Consider the following 22,935-nt stretch of genomic DNA (forward strand, 5'->3'; position numbering starts at 1 on the left):
CATTCTGGTCTTGGTACTTTCCAGTTCGTACTCTCTGAATACACGTTGTTAAAGGGACATTATGGTTAAGTTACGCTACTAACAATCTATCACCTTTACTAAAAACACTATGCTAAAGCAACATTCTGGTTACAGTGCCCTACTAAAAACCTATGAAATTCATTAACAAAAAACATTGTTAAAGGGACATTATGGTGAAGCTGCACTAGCAAAAACCTATGAAATTCAATGGAAAAACGTTGTTACAGGGACATTATAGTTACAGGTAAAACTGAAAAAAAACGAAATTTCCCAGTTATGGTAAGCTAAGCAACCATAACTCGTGCCACCAGTGTGGCACTGCAAGGACTAACACCCATGACATCAAAGATGCCATCACAAATGCTGATCACTGATGCTTAGTTTACCATAACTGGCGAGTTTACCTGTAACAATAACGTCCCTGCAACAACGTTTGTCCATTGAATTTCATAGGTTTTTGCTTGTGCAACTTAACCATAACGTCCCTTTAACAACGTGTTTTGTTAGTATATATATATATATATATATATATATATATATATATATATATATATATATATATATATATATATATATATATATATGTTCACATATGGAAATCCACACATCTACCTTTCACAGGCATTTCCGAGTGCATCGGTTTACATACATTTTTTTTTAGACATTTGAACATTTGAAGCCAACAGCTTGTTTACATTGCTGATACAATTTATAAATCATAGCATACTTGTGTAGCCTGGTGGAATTGGGCTGGTGTGTAACAGAGCAGGAAACTGGGGGTAAGGTGGTATGGGTCCCAAAAGGGGGCACGGAGTAAGTTGTACATTCAGTCTAAGGTGTGTGCCCATTCTGTTTATCCATCTGGATTCCATATACAGTAGTTGATCTGTCACATTGATGGGGGATTTTACTGTAACAAGAACCCACCACGTGATGCAATCTGGTGAGTGTTTTTGCAACAGGAAATGTTCTAACAAAGGTGCCTTTAGTACACTACATCTTATTCTAGTCCTGTGTTCTGACACAGCATGTTTACACATCATGAAGTTTGGCCTACATAATTTAGGTGGCATGGGCATTCAATACAGAATACCACTCTTTTCGTTTTGCAATTTGTGAAATCTAGGAGTTTCCATTCTTTTTTGCCAATTTGGAAGGACTTAGTGAGCCAACAAACCGAGCATTGGCCACAAGGATGGTGACCTATAAGTGGGTGCAGTTTCCATAGAGTGATCTTTGCTGGTTCTTTTGTATAGGCTGAGTGGACACGTTTATCCTTTAGATTGGCCACACACTTGAAGGCAAACATAGGAATAGTGGGTGATGGCAATTCCAAATTAGCAATTGGCCAATATTCTTTATGATTGCTTTTACTTTAGATGTCATGGTTGAGTGGATAAGGACACGTGTCATTCTTTCTTCATTGGTGTCACGGTCATGCTTTTCCAATAGATGTTCCCTGTGAGAATGTTTTGCTCTCTTTACTTAGAAAGCAGGTTCTATTGGATATCCTCTGTTGGCAAGTTTCTTATCTAGGATCTGTGCATGGTGAGTAAAGTGATTGATATCTGTACAATTGCATCTGATCCTTAGATATTGGCCAAATGGGAAATTGTCCCTGAGGCTTCTGGGGTGGAAGCTTCTGTAGTGTAGAGCAGTATTTCCTTCCATCCTACCTTCCCCTGTACCTATGACACTCTTAGCGGTACCAAGTTAAGAAGAGAGGAAATATGCGGATTGTTAACATTTTCCAGATAACCAGTGATGTGCTCCTTTCCTAAGAGTCCTGGTGTGTGACCAAAATACCTCTATAGATGAAGGACAACCACCAACTTGAAATCAAAGGAAGGAGCAGAAGATCCATGATTGCTCAACTATTTCCTGAAAGCTAGACCTAGCTTTCACAGTAAGAAAGATTAATCACTCTTAAATGTTTATCACCAAATTGGAAGTGGAAAAATACCAGGGGATCTACTTGTGTGTTGCAAACATCTATTCACTGCACCACAAATTCAAAACTAAAACAAGTTTATCAATTAGGTGTCAAGAGACGTGGAACTAGTTACAGGAAAAGGTGGAAAATAGATCTGACTGCTTTTGAGGAATTTTAATGGCAAAATACCAACTAGAGATAACACCCTACTGATTTTAGGATGTGGTAAACTGTTTTGAAAATTAAATAATACCACACTTTAAACCAAGCGGATAAGAGGGGCATACTGATCACCTATGTTCTGATTGTTGTAAATGAGCTGGCAGAGAGAAAGTGTCTCAATTATAGAATGTTGTAAAGAAAGGTTCTACTGAAAAGAAACAGTCTCAATTGCAGACTAATTGACAACAGAATCAGCTTACTGGGAGTTTTGTCCGCCCCTTAAAACAGAAATCCACACTCAAAGAGACCTTACACATGGGATGGACTCTTTAGTCTTAAAAAAACTCCTCTAAAGTATTAATGGATTATTGACAATGCCAATATCTGAAAAAAGCAAGCAGATGGTAAGAAACGTGGGAAAATGTGATCCTGAAATTGTGAACAAAATTATAAAAAAACAAATTGAGAGGATTCAGTGAAATGGATTATCACCAGATACACTTTGACCTTAATAATAATAATAATGTATTTCTTATATAGAGCTACACACCCACAGGTCTCAGAGCGCTCAAATAACAGAGGACATTACTATCCCACAGAGTGGTACTCAACTTATCGACCTCAGAAGGATGAAAGTACGAGTTGACCGTGCTGGGATTCTAGCCTGCAACAGCAGGCTGCACACAGATAGCAAGGGCGAGCGCTTAGTTCGCTGTGCTATCTGACTGGCTATCTTCACCCAGAAGATCAGATTGCATAGTAAGGCGCACCTTTTAGCTCAGTTATGGAGGATGATCACATCAGACAAAATAATGGGGGCAATTGTAGAGGGACTTGGAGATCTGTGATCCTGGTGGGGCATGACTACCAAAAAAAGAAAACCTCAGTAAACAAAAAAGCCAAAGCATGCAGGAAAGCCCGATCACTCCCTCGCTCCAACTCCATATGGATGAATGGGAAGCTGCAAACAAAGTGCACAAACTTTCCTGATGCCGACAGAACATGAATTCAAAGAGGATCTGTCAGGTCAAATTCTGGATAGGCTTGTGGGCATTAATAGCAAAGGGAATGGCAGAGATCCACGAGGCAGGAATCTATGAGCTAGCCCTTGGGGTGTCATTAGACGACTTCCAAAATATCTATTCAGAGAAAGGCGGGCCAAATTGTGACCATGTAAAAGCAAACCAAGACTGCAAAGGCACATTTCAATGGAGGAAGCAAAGACTACAAAGGCACATGTCATTGGAGGAAGCCCTCAGGAAAAGAGGCAAAGGACATCATATGCGGTCTGATACAAAAACAACCTTATCAAAGATAAATTGAGTTGGCGGATACCAGTGTTCACAATGGTGATCATTTTTAGCTGCAAAGGGGGTGTCAGTTCGCGACTCCTGGAAAGGTTGACCCATTGTACCAATATCAACAGGGGTGATACAAAGAACAAGTTATGTTATGAAGTATGAACAATAGGATCGGTGTCAAATGGCTCCTGAATAAACCAGGATATTGGGCCAAGGAACCTGCAGCAATACCTGTCATTCAAGCAGACTTCCACTGTGCAGAGTCCCCTATTTACTCTGAATTGTTACTTTTAAGGGCAAATAAAAGGGGTTGGGGGCGTGCATAGCATTGTATTCTGAGCTTCTATGATAAAGCAAGCATGATACATGTTATTGTGTGGGTAGACTGGCATTTAGATACAGCCAGCCTTTTAGATACATACTGTGGCAAAATATATTGTATTGGACATCTTTGATAAAGCAAGCATGATAAGTGATATCACATGTCTAGACTGGCATTCTGGTGCAGACAGTCTACCAATTTCTTTGGCATGACATTTTTTACTGAGCATCTATAATAAAGCAAGGGGGGAATGGCTAGCCAGCCATGTGAGAGGGTGGGATACCCTGAAGCGCCTGTAAATCCGCCGGAATGCTGAAGCTGCCTGCCGACAAAATGCACATAAACTGCTTCAAAAAAGAACAACCAGCCGTATGAAAGAGAGCGGCACAGAGCGAGCCAAACTAGGTCCAAAACCGCACATCGAGGACCGAGATATTTGAGAAGAAAAGTTGTGCAACCTCCACGGACGACCTCCCAAAATGGCCACCCTTGCGAACAAAGGACTTGGCCGGACCGTAGCCCAGACGGACAAAGTGTAGAAAATACAAACATCTGGCACTGCGAAAGGAAGACAGGGATCGTCCGCTATGTAGAGCAGACATGCATGGGCTGGGCACGGTTACACACACATAGAGAGCATCAACGAACGAAGTCGCTGCCCGGAGGCTGCATTTCATGGATTTGCATAATACCAGTGCGGTCCGGGACGCTGAGAGACCCCATCATATCCGATGCCACATCTCCCTCTACAATAAGGGAGAAACATTGCGGAGGGCAGAGGTTGCCACACGCCAGTCGTAGCGGCATACACACTACAAGCCTGCCTGAATTTGGTACAATAGAATGCACGCGACTCCCACAGACGCCTACAGGAACAGATTGCCCGCTGGAGGAAGGCCCCGGGACAGGTTTTCAGCCAGAAATAAGTCGCAATTGAAACCGCGGGTACGCATGGGTGACAACGAAGGAATGGGGAAGCCTAACAGACAACACAGTTGTGAAGCATTGGGGATGGCAGCAGTTTCAAGGTGCGTTTGACCCATGCTATAAGAAGTGAGGAAGCCCACCAGAGGGGGCTAAGAGACTAAGACCATATTCCACTCAGCGGCAGAACTGCATTAGGCAGTCTGCACAAACGGTGCAGCCTGCTCACTGAGGAGAAGGCCCCATGCTTAAACTAGTGGTGCAAAATAATAAGCACGCACCGTCCCCACAGTGAAAGGAAGCCGAGGCAAGAGTATGGTGGAGGACCTATAATCCAACCGGAGGCGGGGGGACAGACGCTGGTATACTGAGAAAGGTGGCCCCACAATACAAACAGCCACAGCCCCATTTTGAGAGGGCAAAGTAACATTGGCTTGAGAGCCAGTGAAGAGGCCCCTCATCACAGGCGCCATCGCATTTGAAAGCAAACACTAGTGCTTGCAAAGCTAAGCACCTTCGTAAGGTGAGACAACACAAGAGTTAAACCCAGGCCCAGAAACAACAAACAGAAAATAACACTGTACCTAGAGGGTGAAAGGAAGGAGTACTAACGCCACTGATGCACAAAGAACTGGTCCACTTCACAAAGGCACCAATAACTGGACAAACACTCTGGCCTACGCTAGCGCAACCGAGTGCCCCCAGAACTAAGCCAAGCGCCACCGAGCCAGCGCAAGCTTGCACAACGGAAGCTCAGACTCCTAAGACCTAAGGCGAACACAATAGTAGACACTGAGATGGCATCCATACTGCCCAAAATGAAAGGGAAGCAGCCCACCATGGAAGAGTACACTAGAACACCACAACTAACGGACGGAGCCAGGAATAAAGAGAGAAACTCACAGACAGATACAGTACCAGAGAGAAGTGAACGACAGATCCTGGAGGCGATAGCAGACCTAAAGGTCACGTGGGAAACCAAACTAGATGCAGTCATGACAAGCCTTAAAATGTCACTCGAATTCAAGATTGATGCAGTACAAGTGGATGTCAACCTACTGCGACAAGACATAAGAGTGATAGCAGAACGCACAAGTGAGTTGGAGAAAGAAGTCCAATCAAATATTACTACCTGCATGGCCAACACTTCTGAGATTCACACACTGCGCCACCAAGTGAGCAATCTGGAAAATAGGGCTGAGGAAGCCAAAGGACGGGCCCGTAGAAACAACATACTCATAATAGGGCTCCCGGAAGGCTAAGAGGGATCAAACCCCATAGACTACATTGAAACCATGTTGCTGCAATAAATCGAATGAGTAGCACTCACCCAAGGATTCGCGGTGGAGAGAGCCCACCGGGCACTGGCACAGAAACCGGCGCCAGATGCCCCTCCGAGGCCAATCATCGGCAAAATATTAAACTATCAGAACAGAGAAAAAATCCTGGAATACTTCCGAAAATGGGGCACAATACGGAGAGCATCCATGGTAATAACAGCATACCTGGACTACCCACTTCAAGTGCAAAGACGCCGCCTAAACTTCAGAGCGGTCAAGAGAAGACTACGCGAAGCAAGCTACAAATACATGCTGATGTACCCGGCAAAACTGAAAATCTTTTATAAAAACAAGGCATTGTTCTTCAAGACCCCAGAAGAAGCTATGGATTGGCTGGATGCACAGAATGGCCCGCCGGAGACAAACGGTCAATGAGATGGCAGAAACGATAACAGAAGCATCGGTTATAAATACTGAGGTGCTGTATAAATAATGACAATGGGACTTGAATATAGATCCGTATATGGCAGTGGGTAGTTAGGCAATGCACACGGCGGGCAGTAAACACAGTAGCATTAATGCGGGGGATACAGAGGACACAACTCGCATCCCATTAGATGGATTAGTTAGGTTGCCAGTAGTGCAGCAACCACCTGCTGTGTTCCTAATACCGGTTTATCCAGGGTAGGACTAGATGCGGGATAGCCTGAGATCCAGGGATGGAGCTGGGCAACAGTTGGGGTTGGGGACGGCAGAAGGGGGGGGATTTGGGAGACGGCAGTAAGGGTTGTAAGGGATATCCATGCGCTGTTGCAACAGTTGGGGACTGGGAGGGAGGATGGAGGGGGGAGTGTTGGGGAGTTTGTAGGACAATTGTTAGGGAACAAGCTTATTTCTAGGTACAATCATAATTGGGAGGTGGACGAGGGTGGACGAAGATGGGACAGGACACATACGGAGATGGGAGACCTTAGAATAGCGATCTGGAACGTCAGGGGACTTAATAGCTATTTGAAGAGGAACAAGGTCATGATGTACCTGAGAAGGCAAAAAAATAGACATAGCCCTACTACAAGAAACTCACCTCACAAAAGAGAAACAGGAGATGATAATGAAAACATTGAGAAGGACCCCCATTGGGGCAACGGTTTGGCATATGCCAGGAGGGTCATCACCTGGGTTGCACCACATGTATCCTTCCAGCTGTTGCAAGCAACAGTGGAGCCAGACGGGAGGATGGTGGTGGTTAAGGGAATGTTGGAAAACAGAGAGCTGTGCATCATCAACACCTATGCCCCAAATCAGGACACAGTGGCCTACTTCAGGACCCTGTATAGCAAAATTAGTCCATACCTATGGAGGCAGCAACACCCAAATGATAGGCACTACTCTCACTATGCTGCTCGACAAAAGTTGTATACACAACTAGATTATATGTTCACTAACCTGGAACTTACCAAAGAGATGACATGGTCAGAATACAAAGCAAGGATACTATCGATCACTCGCCTCTAGTCCTAACATGGCAATACCAGCCCCCCAGAGCCAAGATCCCAACGTGGAGGCTTAGAGCCGAAGCACTAAAAGATAAAGCATTCTGAGAGGACCTAAGAGAGCAAATAATCGAATATTTTGAAAATAACACTGGTAGCGTTGCGTCAGAGGGTACTTGTGGGAGGCTTTTAAGGTGGTGGTGAGGGGGGGCAGCCAAGGGGGCATAACGAGTGAGTCACAGGAGACAGAGAGGAAACTAGAAGCAATCATGAACAAAGGGGACACCTCACAGAAGGACGCTGAAAGGATGTGCCAATTTACGACAAAAATGTGGTGGACTCTGGGAGAGACTATGCAAGCTAAACTATAAGAAATACACCGGACGACAACATGCAGGGGGGAACAAACCGGGAGGCTGCTAGCATGACTATATAAGAACTAGATGCCCAAATCAGTGATAAGAGAGATAAAGGGAGAAGCAGGTCAGCTGTGGGACACCCAACAGAGCGTAAATGAGGGTTTCCTTAAATTCTACCAACTCCTGTTTCAAGATGCTGAAGAGATAGCGGAGCAGGGGCTTAGGGAGACACTAGAGGATATAGGTTTGCCCAAATTAAGCGCAGAAGAAAGGGAGAATCTGGATGCCCCAATTACAATGGGGGAGCTAGAAACAGTGGTCACACACTTGCCCACTAGCAAAGCCCAGGGGCAGACAGGCTCACTACTGAGGTCTACAAAACTTAGAAGCAGGAGGTGCTCCCCTGTTACTAGCAATGCTAAATGAGGCTTTCAAAAAAGGGAGACTGCCAGAATCCCTGAGGGAGGCGATAATTATCCCACTCCTCAAACCCAATAAGCCAAGCACGGACTGCGGGTTGTACAGACAGCTATCTATGTTTAACCAGGATAAGAAAATCCTCACAGCGATGCTGGCAAATAGACTTAAACGGGTAATAAATAAACTTATACACCCGGACCAGACCGGATACGTCCCAGGTAGGAACATATCCGATAACCATAGAAGGCTCCACCACATCATAGAACAAGTGGAAGGTGACTCAAGTGAAATAGCAATAGTCTCGCTAGATGCAGTGAAAGCCTTTGACTCTGTAAAATGGCCTTGGCTGATGGCAGCCCTGAATGAATATGGGATAGGACATGGGTATCTGAGATGGTTGAAACTAGTGTACAGCTCTCCATTAGCCAGAGTTAAAATGGGAGCGATTATCTCAGACCAATGGCAACTCAGCAGAGGAACTAGACAGGGCTGCCCATGGTCCCTGATGCTGTACATCCTAGCACTAAAAACTCTAGTGACCTACCTACGACAACAATACGAAGAGATAGGGGTCTACACCAAGGGGGGACCGCACCTAATATCATTGTACGCAGATGATGTGCTGCTGTACCTGCGGTACCCAGAGGAGAACTTGCAATACATCCTAGAGGTAATGGAACGATACGCGACACTCTCCGTCATAGCGATCAACCCCAAGAAATTGTGTATGTTCCCTCTGGGAAGATACAAAGGAATCCCACAGGAGAACTTACCAGTCCTGCAGATACCCTGGGAGACCAGAACATTTAGATACCTAGGGATCAATGTATATCACACAACAGAAGATGAACACAAATATAACACGGAAAAAGCAGTAAAAAACATCAAAAGCAGCATGGGGTTCTGGGCGAAGCTCCCTTTAGCCATGGTGGGAAGGTAGCTTTGCTGAAGATGGTGGTTTTGCCTAGGCTGCTACACGTTTTTGTAAACATCCCATATATGCTGCCCAGATGCTTTTTTTTAGTAAACTTCAGAGCTAATGCAGAGGTTTTATCTGGCACAACACCAGGAATAGAATAGCCCTATGGAAATTACAGAACACATACGATAGAGGGGGTATACATTTGCCGAATTATGTGATATATGATCTGGCCGGGCAGCTACATTATGTCGCTAGGTGGCTGTCAGAAGACACGACAGCAGAATCCAGACTGCTCAGGGTCGAATGTGCCCCATTTTTGTGCACTGTTGGTGACTTCCATCTATTGGAGGACCAAAATAACGTGTTTTGTTCAGCTCTCTAACTATGCTCAGCATCTCAGGCATATTTGTGGGACATAAATACTGCTGGATTGTTGGTTGAGTGTTGGCCCTGCTGTTCCTGCGCTAGCTGATCTTCTGTGGCTGGCTCGAGTCTGCTCTTCTTGGTTGCTGTTTGGAGGAGGAGCTACCCCTACACACTCGCCTGTCCCGACACGGAGTGTCGCAGAGTGTTGGCTGAGTGTTGGCTGTAGGGGTGGCCAATGGAGCCCCTGCCGTCAGCTAACTGTATTTTGACAACCCGCAGTAAAGCCTGTCTGTTACATCAACGCAAGTGGAAGAAACCTGACATGCCTGGGTCCGGCACCCCCACTGTTCTCACCAGTGAAATCATGACACTGACAAACAGCCCATCACTACCAGGTATTTGCCGTAGGGCCTCATTTGAACCTGCTGCATTGTATGAATCACAAGCATCCCCCACTACAAACTGAGCAGCTAAATGTCTCCCCACTCCACTGACGGCCACTACCTTAAACTGGTTAGGAGAGAACATTGCAGGACTATGTGAAGGTTTGCACACTAGTCCTTCTGAGAATTCTACCCACAATTCAACCTGGTAAAGATTGGCCCCATTAACATCAAAAAGGCAAATCAGTAAAGATATCCAGCTATAAAGCTGAGTATTACTTACCAACCCCAGAATACTCAGTCACTGAAAAAAAGAAGTACATCGGTTGCAGACCCGATGAACCTCAGATGACACTTTAATCAAACGGGTGTACAATCGTCATTGCCTTGTAATCGGGCCGTGGCATGTGCACGACCCAGACATAATGCTAAGAAAGAGGCGAGCCTGACGACGTTGAGCCAGAGCCCCCCTCTCAGACGAGGAATTATTGAAAAACAACGATGCTCCTTTATTAGAGTTTTTTTTAAAAAAAGCACCGTCAGGCGAAACCTCTCCAGAGATGGCTAGTGAAAGTGAGACTGCACCAAATCCGATCACGAGCTTGAGAGAAACGATAACAGTCCTTGGAAACGGAAGTACTACTACACCCTGCTCTGAATCAGTCCTAGGATGCATCATGCCAAGTAAGTGCGACTGCACTAAACCCTAGTTGCGCATGAGAGAAACGTTAACGGGTTCTGGAAAGGAAAATGTTTTATTAAAACATTTTTGCACCACTGCAATCTGCTCTAAGTTGGGCAGAGGGGGCTCTATATCTAACATAGAACCCAGACAATTAGATATGGATAAGTCAGAGGCTAACAATTTAACAACGAACACTCCTGCAGACAAGCCGCATTCCCCTAGCATTTGGCAACCCGCCCAACAAGGATTTGAGTCCAGGCCACCTCACACAAAATCACTACTGGTGGCTCGTCTACCTAAAGACATTGTTGATTTAACTTTACGTCTGGAAGCTGGACGTCGGTTTGCCAAGCAACCATGCTCCGACCAGAGTGAAATTGTGGACTCGGTCAATCCTTTCCCAAGAAAAAAACCTAAATTAACTACACCTGAGCAGATAGTTCCATCCCTGTCTGAGAATTAAATTCGCCCACTCTACTGCTCACCGTTGATGGGTTCTTGCCACGCACGTACCCATCATAGCCGTAGAGGCCTTGAAGTAATGACTCATTGTGTAGACCAAACCAGCTCAAGTGACGAATCTGACGACGAATCAGAAGGTGCACCAACTAGAGCATCACCACATGAGACTGCTTCTAGGAAATCTTATACCTGGAAAACCCCCTCTGCGAGACCTACCGACTCCCTGAACAGCAAAAATGTTGTTCTACAGAGCAATCAAATTGATAAACTGCAATCTAACATAATCTCTGCTGTCCCAATTACCTAGGCCTATTATTTAAAGCGCTATGAATATCTGAGCGATAACTCTAAAGACCAGATGACCCTGATTGCATAAATGAACTCAAAATGTATCCACATAGAGTCCTTCATCGAATACACTCAAGAAATAAGAGCCAAGGACAAAGAATTGGAAGCCGCTGTCCTGAATACTTTGGTTGAGTTAGCTAAAGACCAAAGAACCTTCCTTTAAGGAGTATGTTATATTGCACTAAATATGAAAATGGAGGAACATCCACCATCCTCTGTGTACCATGTAAACACTTCAGCTATTCCAGCACAGCCGTGGCAGACAGTCAACGAGCATCTAGCTCGATAAGGATAGCCAATCAGTCCTATGAGGACACTGTAAATACCGGCCCATCATTATCCAGTGTCAACTAGCAATTAGCTGTCTCTGCACAAATACATCAGCCAGCCTCCACAATTGCTCTTCAACAACCAGCACCAGATATATCGAATGGTAGCCCTGAGCCTGACGTTACCATCATAATTGAGAATGAAGAACTGCAACCAACCAGTTATGCTGCCAACTAATCAATATTTAGCTCAAAGCCTCTAGGAAAGCTTACACATGCCATGGAACCATTGAAAACAAAGCAGGTAAAGAAAGCAAAAAACATGCCTATATCACGAAACTCATTGAAAACGTCAACCTCCAGGAGCTTTGTAAGGAATTTGAAAGTACCGCCTGCCATAGCTCCAATTGCTTTAACTTCTGATCTTACATGACAAGAACCTGCAAACAACGACATGATGACCATGAAGAGCCTGTAAGATTGCTGCTGCTATGTGCAGTCACTGATGTTGGAGCAGAGCCATTGGATGAGCTGTTATTACATCTCTCGAAATGTGAAGAGGACTCGGAAAAAAACCTAACAGGTGAAGATCTTGACGAGGCCCCAATGAGATTGCACCTCGTAAGTGTTAACGATTTCTCCATCAAAGTCTCGCCTTACTTTACCTTAGAAGAGACGAGTGAAAGCATCTGCACCGGCGATTGATCCTTCACCTCCAGAAACTTTGTTGGCACAGATGCTCAGTCACTCACAACAGAACTGCAATCTAGTGATCCAACTAGGAAAGGTAACTGCAGGAATATTGCTGGCAGCTAGAGCATCAGTGATGCACCACATGTACGACAACTGGCTCATGATACACAAATAAGGAAACCTAGATTTTACCCAGTAATATTAGAGAGAGTGTTGAGAGATTATGATGGCTTGATTTTAAATCGGTTCAACATCATATGCCTTCTCCATCATGTACAGAAGCTAAGAGTGATACACTCTAACAATATTAAAAACGTGGATTTCCTAAATGAGGATGAAAACGACAGAGTGTGTCTGCATATGGCCTCAGCTGCTTTGGCCGCTTGGCTTATTGACACACAGGATGAGCTCTGCCTGCTTGGCTTTGACATAAAAGATTCTGAGACTCAAAGAGGCACATGCTCTACTAGATTCACACCAATTGCAAGACACTCTGGTGGTAGAAGACCTACTACCATAAGCAAGAGTTTTGTCAAATACCCGCCAGTTTCAGTGGTACCTAGTGTCTGCACTGGAGGAAAGAAGAAAAACAGTTTCAGTCAAGTGACTTAAACTCTTTTAAGATCACTATAAAAGCACAGAATCCTCTGCCAGAAATGGATAAAGCAGGACACAAAGATCCTTCTGAATCAGTTAAAATCAACAATGGACAATCATGGGACCGGCTCGCAAGAGCCCTTACCACAAATAAGCAGAATTAAAGCCATAAGATTGATGAGAAGTGGATGCTGGAGATAGGATCCTGGAACACCAGGGACTTCACCCATCTTTTACAGGACTTACCTCCCTCGATGTTTAAACTTGGGATTATATGGATCCAAGAAACGTGGCTGCTGGAAGAACCCCTACTTGACGGCCTTGTAAAGTATCACAACAAAGCCGTAAAAGGTTTGGCTGGTAGAACCTCATCTGGCTTGACCACCTTTATAAAAAAAATTGCCTAAAATTGAAGGTAATTTCTGAAATTCAGCCTAACCCATTCATCCAGATCCTGATTATCAGCCGTAATGAGAAGCTCTCTAATAACAACTCTAAGCATCTGGCACTTTTTTATCTGTGTTGGAATCCTTTGACTTTGTCGCCACTGTGATGGCCTGGATTGATGAAATATATGCAAGCCTTCAAGAGCCACTACTGATAATCTGTGACGGCTTGAATATAGAGTGCTTGAAACTTCAACACAGGAACGCTAAGTCTGTCTCTTCCGAGGACAAAACTTAGAATTTCCGAGATCAGCAATGCGCTGACGAGATAACTATTAGACATATCCACATGCTGAATGGGAACCTGCAGGGAGTTCTTGCAGGTGCAAAGACTTGGCATAATGTAGATCTAAGTACCACCCTTGACTATCTAATAGTAGTCGTATCTCTAAGTGTGCTGCCAACTTTATCTAGCAACCATGATCCTGTTATATTACCATGTTCCCTGAATGGTAAAACGCATTCTGAATCATAGTCACATAAGGTCGCATTAGAACCCGGAAACACCGGCTGCACATCAAACCACATGATGCGACAAGACTAACGGAAGAGTTGTTGGCCAGGCAAGCACTCAAAAAAGTTGGGGTAAATTATGAACATATGCTGATTGTATTCAGAGAACATCTGCATAGGAGCTCCAGACCGCATTTTAAACTAAAACATTGTTTTAATTACATGATCTGAATTAAAAAACACCTCCAACGAAAAGAAGTTAGAGACCCTTAAAAAGCTCCACTGATCGTGAGAGCATATTTGATCAAAAAAGCGGAAACAGAAATATCAAAACTGGATCACTGCATACAGATCATTGATGTGTCAAAAGGATGCGGAAATAATGCTCCATGCAATGGGTTCACAGACTACTAGGAACCTGTGGCAACTACTGAATGGTGGAAACCAACCAGCTGTCCCTTCCAATTAAATCCCATACCAGAAAAACTGTGGGTGACCTATTTTGGAAATGTATACAAGACCACCACTCAACAAGGAGGCAACCCTTTAGTTATTGACAGCATTTCATGGAATATCAGTTTTCACAAAGAAGAAATTATATTCATTATCATAAAAGCAAGCCGGTCACAAGCCCCTGCACCTGATGGACTAACTAATTAAATCTCGAAGTCTGCCCTTGAAGCATGGGCTCTATTGTGCCTGACCTTATTCAAAAGGATTGCACTAAGGGGTCAGGTTCCAGCCTCCTGGAAGCGTTGTGTGGTAGTAGTCATTTTCAAGAAGTGCAACCGGTCAAACCCCAAAAATTACCGCCCAATCGCGCCCTACATGATGTTCTAGGTAAGATCTTTGCCACAGTGCTACTAAGACAGCTGAACGAGTGGGTCCGCGAAACCGGCCGACTTGATAACCGCAAAACTGGTTTCATCAGAGGAGTGGGGTGCAACCTGAATTTACTCATAATGTTAATGTTAATGTTAAAGGATATTTGCACCATGCACTATCACCACCAGAGTAGTCCCCTGGCGCTCTATGAGCATTATTTGTATTTGTATTTATTATGTTTATATAGCGCTTTACGCCAAAGCGCTTGATGAAGAGACTCAGAGGTGACTGCAAAATCTACCTTGTATGCATCGACATGGAACATGCATTCGATAGCATTGTTGGAGAGCGTTTGTGGGGAAAACTGTGTGATTAAAAATGCCCTGTAGATTTACTAGCAACTATTAAAGGTCTATATACCAGAACATCTTTGCAGATCAGACTCAACCAAAAGGGTCACTTGACAGAAAACATTCCTACATACAAATGACTAAAGCCGGGATGTCCACTAGCTGCTTCATTATTTAATTTGTTCATTTCTGATCTATGTAAAAGTCATGGATCCTCCACCATCCTGCTCCCCAAAGATCAATGGTCACATGAGTGGGTGACTCCTTTATGTCGATGACCTGGTCATTTTAGATAGAATCCCAAGAGGCCTGCAGAAGAAATTGGATATTCTCCAGCGATATGTGGAACAAAAAGGCTTACAAATGAATGCCAGTAAATCAGAAATACTAATCTTGGAGAACAGAAACACCCGAAAATCAAAGAACATGAGGTGACTCCTAAGCAATCATCGCCTTAGGCCGGTTCCATCTATTAAATACCTAGGCGCCATGATAAGCATGAACTCAAGTGAAAGCTGATGGAAAGATCATCTAGAGAGCACAATTAAACAACTAACCACTAAGGGAATGATAATCGGCCAGAAATATGGGAAAATCTCACTCCTCCAGATCATACATTTTTATAATCAGAAGGTGATCCCAACAATCACTTATGCCGCTGAATCCTGTCTTGGATTGTCATGGGAAATATGGGACCGCCTTGAGGTTCTGGAGACACATTGTGCATCTTCCAAATGCCGTCCCCATAGCAGTGATCAGCAATGAAATTGGCTTGTTATCATTACAAGAGTGGTATGGAAATCATTACCCCTTTTTAGCAAAGTACGAACATGTGATTGCCCACTCCAATTCAGAATTCTGTTGCCAAATCAAAGAGTTGCCCCAAACTGGGAATTGAACATATGGCTGGGAAGATGCAGTGCAATGCTGTTCAATCTGGGCTTGATTGATATTTTATGCCGTAATTCAAAGCATTTAACAAGAATATTGTGGGCTGATGATTGTAGAGTCACGGAACTGAAAAGAGTGAACTAAGAAGTACACACGCTCTCAAAAAATCTTGCAGCAGTTCTTAATGTGACACCGTTATATCTAAAAAAAGTTCCTGAGTCCAAGATCCTGAGACTGGCTCCTCAGATTCCTGGTAAACATACTACACACTAAGAGCACCTTATTTAGAAATGGACTGGGTGCAGTAAACATCAAATGCAGACTGTGTAATGCCCAAGTTGAATCCCTGCAACATCTAACCCTGTCTTGCCCACAGTCGAGATCATACAAAACATTGGGCCTCATTACACGTTAGGCGGTAAAAAATGCGATTTACCGGCATGGCGCTATTAGCGTGTCCGCCCTCGCAGGAGACCGCTAATAGCGTTCCATTACGAGTAAGCGGACACGCGCATAGGGCCATGCCGGTAAATGACCCTACCGCCATGGCGCAAAAGCACCTTTCCGGCTCCTACCAAAGTGCTGATAGCACCTCCGCCCTCATGCTGCATGCCCTTAGTGGTCACCGCTATTAGCGGTCACTGCTATTAGCGGTCACCGTAAAACACCGGAACCGGAAATATCGTCATCGCACAGGAACGGGAAAGAGCCCAGCGGCCATCTTTAAAAACACAATCCATTGCCATCCCCTGCACTCAGGACCTGCAGCAACACCACAACTGGTAAAACCACTTCCCACAATAACAAGCAATGCCCAAGGCCCTAAAGAAAGCCGATGTGCGCCAGCGCAAAGAACGCTTTTCAAACGAGGAATTGAAAATGCTGGCAGACACCCTGGCTGCAAATGCAGACGTAGTGTTTGCTAGCGACATGCGGCGCCCTGCACTCCTGAGAAAAAAGGAGATCTGGGCTGAGGTGGCGCAGAAAGTCAGTGCGGTGGGCTCCACCCCCCGCACCGTAAAGGATGTGCGCAAGCGGTGGGATGATCTGCGCCTCCGTGTACGCAGCATATTATCGACCAACAGGAATCTGGCCATCGGCACAGGAGGCGGAGGAGGATCCCCGATGAAGATGCAGGAGTGGGAGGAGACATGTGCCAGCAGCATTGGCATTGAAACCATCGAGGGAGTGGGCCGAATGGAGTGCGGTGTGGCAACAACGTCAGACGGAGGTGAGTGTCCATGCAAAACACTGCAATGCAAAGCATGAGTTCCTCCCCCAAATGTGAAATGGGAATTAGCTAATGGATGGGGTCATCACACACACATGTACACAACCCTGCATATATGCTGTGCACATCCCCACACAACCACATGCATGCAGCACCTCACACACGTGTCACCCTGACTCATGTCCGGATGACCCACCCATCTGGCCAACAACCTGCATGTCCAAACTAGATGTCCAAGTCCAAATCCAAAGAACTGCAGCAACAACAACATATGCATGATGCACATTGACCCATCACTGATGCTATCCCTGTCTTGCTCCCCCACAGGGTCACATTCTGACAGTGAGGAGCTGGACTCTGCAACGCAGGCCCCACTACCCAAAAAGCAGGCCAAGGGAAAGGATGCAGGCACCAGGCCCAGTACATCGAGGGGCACTGGGAAATCTGGAGTGGCCCAGCGTTCACAAGCCACACACGCACCGACCACACCAAGGGTCGAAATGCCGACACTGTGGTAGCACCCACACCACCCACCCCCACCACTCAGGAGCCAGTGCCAGAAGGCACGCCGTCCGCAGCCAATAGCTCCGTCGGGGAAGCAGCAGCCACGGCACCCATGAGTGATGTGGACGACCCATGTCCGACACCGGAAGGGCAGCGTACACCCAGCACCCAGCTGTCCCCACACCACAGCCCATGCAACACATCCAATGGCAGCATCCATGAGGTGCATGCCGGAGATTCAATGGATGGGTCATTCAGTCCCGTGGCGAGCTCACCTGATGTCGGCCACATGCAGCAAGCTGCGCAGAGGAGTAACAGGGGCAGGGCTGCAGACGAGAGCATGAGCCTGATACGACAGCGCCAGGAGGAGCTCAATGCCCTGGTTGCCCGGCAAGTGAGCGAGGCTGCCTTGACCAGGGAGGAGATCCGGGGGTTATCAAGGGACATGAAAGCTGCCTTGGACAGCAACACGACGTGCCTATGTGACGAGATGGCCGCTGTGGGGCAGGTCCTAACGCGCATTGCTGAGGCGATGGAGAGCATGCGTCACACACAGGGAGCAGATCAACCAGCCACCCCCTCGTCTACTAGCTCCGACCAAACAACCATCCTGCGCAGGTCCATCCGGTCCTTGCGGCGGTCAGACTCACAACCCCCCAATGGTGGTAGTGGAGGAGGGAAGTAGGGCCAGCCTGTCACTGTTGACACTTGGAGACTAATGCAGCACTGATGTGCACACCATGTTTGGTGGAGTTGTGGGGGAGCGGGGTGAGGGTGTTTGGTGGAGTTGTGGGGGGAGGGGGGTGAGGGTGTTTGGGGTGGAGGGTACATGCACGTTTGAATGACATAATGCTCAATACACACGTAATGGCATGGATAATCACATGACTGGACATTGATTATTGTGTATGTGTGCTTTATTGTTGAAGGGTGCACTGTGTTAATGTCCTCCATACACCCCGTGCCCTGAGCTCCACATCAATTGCACCCTCCTAATCCATGTGCATCAGAAACAATGGTCTATCAGGTGCTGCCGCACAGCACGTCCCTCATGGGCATCGCCACCTGCGTGACCTGCATCCCCCTCTCCTCCATCCTCATCCCCGTCATCATCCTCAGATGGTGGTTGCAGTTCAATGTCAGGGGGCATTGGCACATTCCGTCTGATACACATATTGTGCAGCATGACACATGCCATGGTGATCTTGGCCACCTTCTCATGCCCGTACAGGAGTGCCCCGCCCGACCTGCTGAGGCACCGGAAGCGTTCCTTCAATAGGCCGAATGTCTGCTCGATCACCACACGGGTACGGGTGTGTGCATGATTGTAGTCCTCTTCGTGCCTGTTCTGTGGGTTCCGCACAGGGGTAAGGAGCCACCTCTTCAGGGGATAACCTGCATCACCTGCATGGGTGCAACAATGGGTATGTGTAAGTGTCTACATAAAGTGGAGCCTGCACATATCACACAAACAAACATAGCATTTTCAACGACATCCACTGATCCAAGCACGCATGGCAATCAGGGTAACTGCAATGTGGGAAGGTGAGGTGGTCCATGCAAGTGGACATGCACCATGCATGCATACGGCAGGGATTGCCATGTCCCGCCTGAGTTTAAGTAATTTGTGTTTCCTGGCCCTGGCAACGTTAGTGCCACACTGCTAGTACACTGCCATTCTTTAGTTGATGTCCCCATGCTGTTCAATGGCAATTCAGTGGTGGGGTACAGGTGTGGCTCACTACAATGGCTACAGGAGATCCATTTGTATGCACTCATGTGCGCAGATCATTTCTGATGTTGTTCAGCGTACATTTCAGATGTGATTTTTACATGCATGTTGCTGATTTGTGTAATGGGGGAATGGTGTGTTGTGCGGTGTGCATGTTGTTTGGAATGGCCTGTTTGGCGTAATGGATTCATATGTTTGTCGTGGCACTCACTTCTAGCATGTGGTTTTGTGTCTGGTCCATTGTGGGCTGCCTCACTGTACAGTGATGCAAATATGTATGTCCATTCTTCTCCTGACACCAGTTCACGCCCAGTTGGAGTATGCATCTCCCCCCCGAATCACGGCCAGTTGGAGTATGCATCTCCCCCCCCCCAATCACGCCCAGTTGGAGTATGCATCTACCCCCCCACTCACAATCCACATCACACTGCCATGTGGTTGGCCTGCTACTCACCAAGTAGCACGAACGTTGTCCAGCATGTCGCTCCATGTATCGTGGTATTGTCGAGTTCCGCAGGACCATTGCATCATGGGTTGAACCGGGATATCGGGCACAGCAATGTGTGATGATCTTGTTGGAGTCACATACCATTTGGACGTTGATGGAGTGGTATTGCTTTCTGTTACGGTACACTACCTCATTGGCATGTGGGACCACCAATTCAACATGGGTACAGTCGATGGCCCCGATGCAACTTGGGATGCCTGCCAGTGAATGGAAGCCAACTTTGGTGTTGGAGATCTCCTGGGCAGTCCGGGGCATGTATATGTGTTGACTTGTGTGCTTCAGGAGGGCATCGAGCACCTGGTTCAGTGTGCGTGAGAATACTGGTTGTGATATGCCATGCATCTGACCTACCGTATGCTGGTAGGTGCCTGTGGCCAAGAAGTGGAGCACAGTTACCACCTTCAGTAGAGGGGGGAGGGCAGTACGGATGTCAATGAGACTCACAATGTCGTTGTATATCATGTCTACAATGGTGGTGATGGTATCCCGGTCCAGACGGTACAGGGTGTGTATCTGCTCAGGGGCTAGGTTGAATGGACTGGCTCTGATCCTGGGAATTGGTGGCTGCCTCTGTGGTATCACTAGGTGCACTGGTGGTGCTTGCTGCGCCTGTCTTGCCCTCCTCCTCCTCCTCCTCCTGCGTCTCCTCTGTGCTGCCTGTTGTTGTAGCTGCTGCACTGCAATCATGTCCTCCAGCCCATGTAATGCTGCTAGTATTGCATCCATCTTGGTATGGGAATGGCTGTGGGAAGGGGTGTGGTGTGCTCTTTTGTGCTGCCAGTCTCCATTGCCTCCACCTATGCTGATTTTGTCAACCTGTGGCAGGTAGGAACACTGCTGTGCTCTTTTAACGTGTGGTTCGTGATGCCGGTATTAGCGGCTTGCCGGTAAGGGGTTTTTGGGTCTACTACATGCCGGTATTGCCATGTCCGCATGGCTCGTGATGGCGTGCTATTAGCGCTATGCCGCTATTTCCGGACTGAGGGGGCGCCCGCTCACGGACTTGCCGCTAATAGTGCCACCGTACTTAGCGGTGCCGCTAATAGCGGTATGTCCGGGTGGTAATTGGGGAGGGGATTTACCGATACCGGTAATCCCTTACCGGTAACGGTAAATCCCTACCGCCTAATGTGTAATGAGGCCCATTGTATTTGTAAAATCGTCTGTTTACGAAATTTGGACTCAATGCCGAAGCATGGAGGGAGGCCCTGTTTTGTGGTGAAAATTTCGGGTTGACTTGTGCCTTGGTAACATTTGGAAATTATTTAAAACTACTAATAATTAAAGAATTGTAAGTTATTGATTATTGGGAAGGATTGTGGGGTGATAAGCAAAAGCTTGAAATTAACTATATGTCTAATAAATAAATAAAAAAATAAAATAAATACTCCACTTCAACAAAAAGATCACCAGCCACTACTGGTTCCAGATTTTGTTCACAAGAGGAGCATGTCACCCCTGAGCTATCCTTACGTCCTATTAGTGACATCGGTTTTCTGCTCATATTTGGTGGACATTGTGAAAATCAACACAGAAGTTAACTAATTTCCACCAAATACCAGAAGAGTACAAACTTGCCTTACATTTGCAGACAACACTGCCAACTTGGACAGGGGAGAGAATCGGTCTGAGGTGAAGAGTAAGAGCACAATAAACTCCCTTTCACAAAGCAGTCTTTCCGGGCGTATATTTTGCAAAGTGAAAGACACATTCACAGACCTGGAGTACCTGAAAGATCATGGCAAATAGATGGTCCAAGAATCCACATTGTATACAAGCAAGAGCTGAGCCTCTCAAACTAAATGTCAAGTGCATAGACTGGAAAAATAAGTGGATGGATAAAGACACTTGGGCCCAAGATGGACGTGCCTTAGCTGGCTCCTTAAATTTTTATGAAGCAAAACAATGCTTTAAAGCAATGATATCTGAGGGACCCACTTGGCCAAGGAACATTATGTGCCTCATTAGGACCCTGGCGGGATGGGTTTAACAGCGCCGGTAAAGGTGCCGGTGCCGATAAACCCATAGCGCCTTATTACGAGGTTCCCTCATGGGACCCGTTCTGGACATCTGGACAGACCAGACGTCCTTTGTGGGTCCCGCGAGGGGACCAGGGAGCTAACAAAGGGGCGGTTATTAACGGGCCCATTGTTAGCTCCTTCCCCATTCCCATTGAGCCCTATGGGGGCTCGAATGGGAAAGGGGATGGTCCTGGTCCGGGTTCCCTGAATGGGGAAATACCGGGCCCTCCATGGTCAGAATGGCCCAGTATTTCCCCATTCAGGGAGCCCAGACCCGGACCCGAGTTTGGAGGCCCTATGTCACATAGAGAAACTGCTTCAGCTCTTTGAAAAGCTTTCCAGACTCCACACCATTGCCAGCAATTTACTGGAAGCAGGCAAGAGTGCCAATCAACATGAAAGCATAATTCTAGCCCAATTATTACCTTTAAGAATATTCACTTCACGCCTTGACTAACTGTTAGGAAAGATTTCATAATCGAATGTAATTTTCCCTCCATGTGTTAACCCCCAAACTTTTTGCTGCTGTTCTACACCCTGATCTAACCTTTGCCAGAGAAGCGTAGCCCTCAGCCGCACTCCTCTGGGATTTCGCTCACTTCTTATGGGCAAACTGACATGCCCTTAAAACAGTCAGTACAGAAAGACTTTGTTTCCCTTAGTTCTTTCCTCATGTTGCAGCTTTTGTGCAACATGTAACAAGAGTGCAATGTAACCTACTTTACCTCACCCTTGGGTGTCTAGTCATTGAAATGGCCCTAGAAACTCTCGCTGGACTTTTTATGAACTGTGCAAATGTGTCACAGACAGGACTGGTGGCAGCTATCGTTTTTCTCATGTTTTGAACTCTTTCTTGCCATGTTATCCACGCTTACTGCGTTTGGCACGAATAGGTGGCATGGCTTCAATATGTCCATGCCACGAGGTTATTCGTCCTGTCCTTTAGCCATCTTGCCCCTTCACCCTACCCAGGTCGAGCCGACCCAGGTCAGTCCTTATTTGATCATGCACTTTCCCGCGAAACCCCAAAGCTT

At 46.3% G+C, this 22,935-nt stretch overlaps 1 pseudogene; it reads right to left on the reverse strand.

The window, feature by feature from the left end:
* Window positions 1-22,027: 22,027 nt before the first annotated feature.
* LOC138565465 (small nucleolar RNA SNORA49) lies at window positions 22,028-22,168 on the reverse strand (annotated as a pseudogene).
* Window positions 22,169-22,935: the final 767 nt, after the last annotated feature.

Source organism: Ambystoma mexicanum, chromosome 1q, assembly GCF_040938575.1.
Source record: "Ambystoma mexicanum isolate Mex_15411 chromosome 1q, UKY_AmexF1_1, whole genome shotgun sequence".
Taxonomy (NCBI): domain Eukaryota; kingdom Metazoa; phylum Chordata; class Amphibia; order Caudata; family Ambystomatidae; genus Ambystoma; species Ambystoma mexicanum.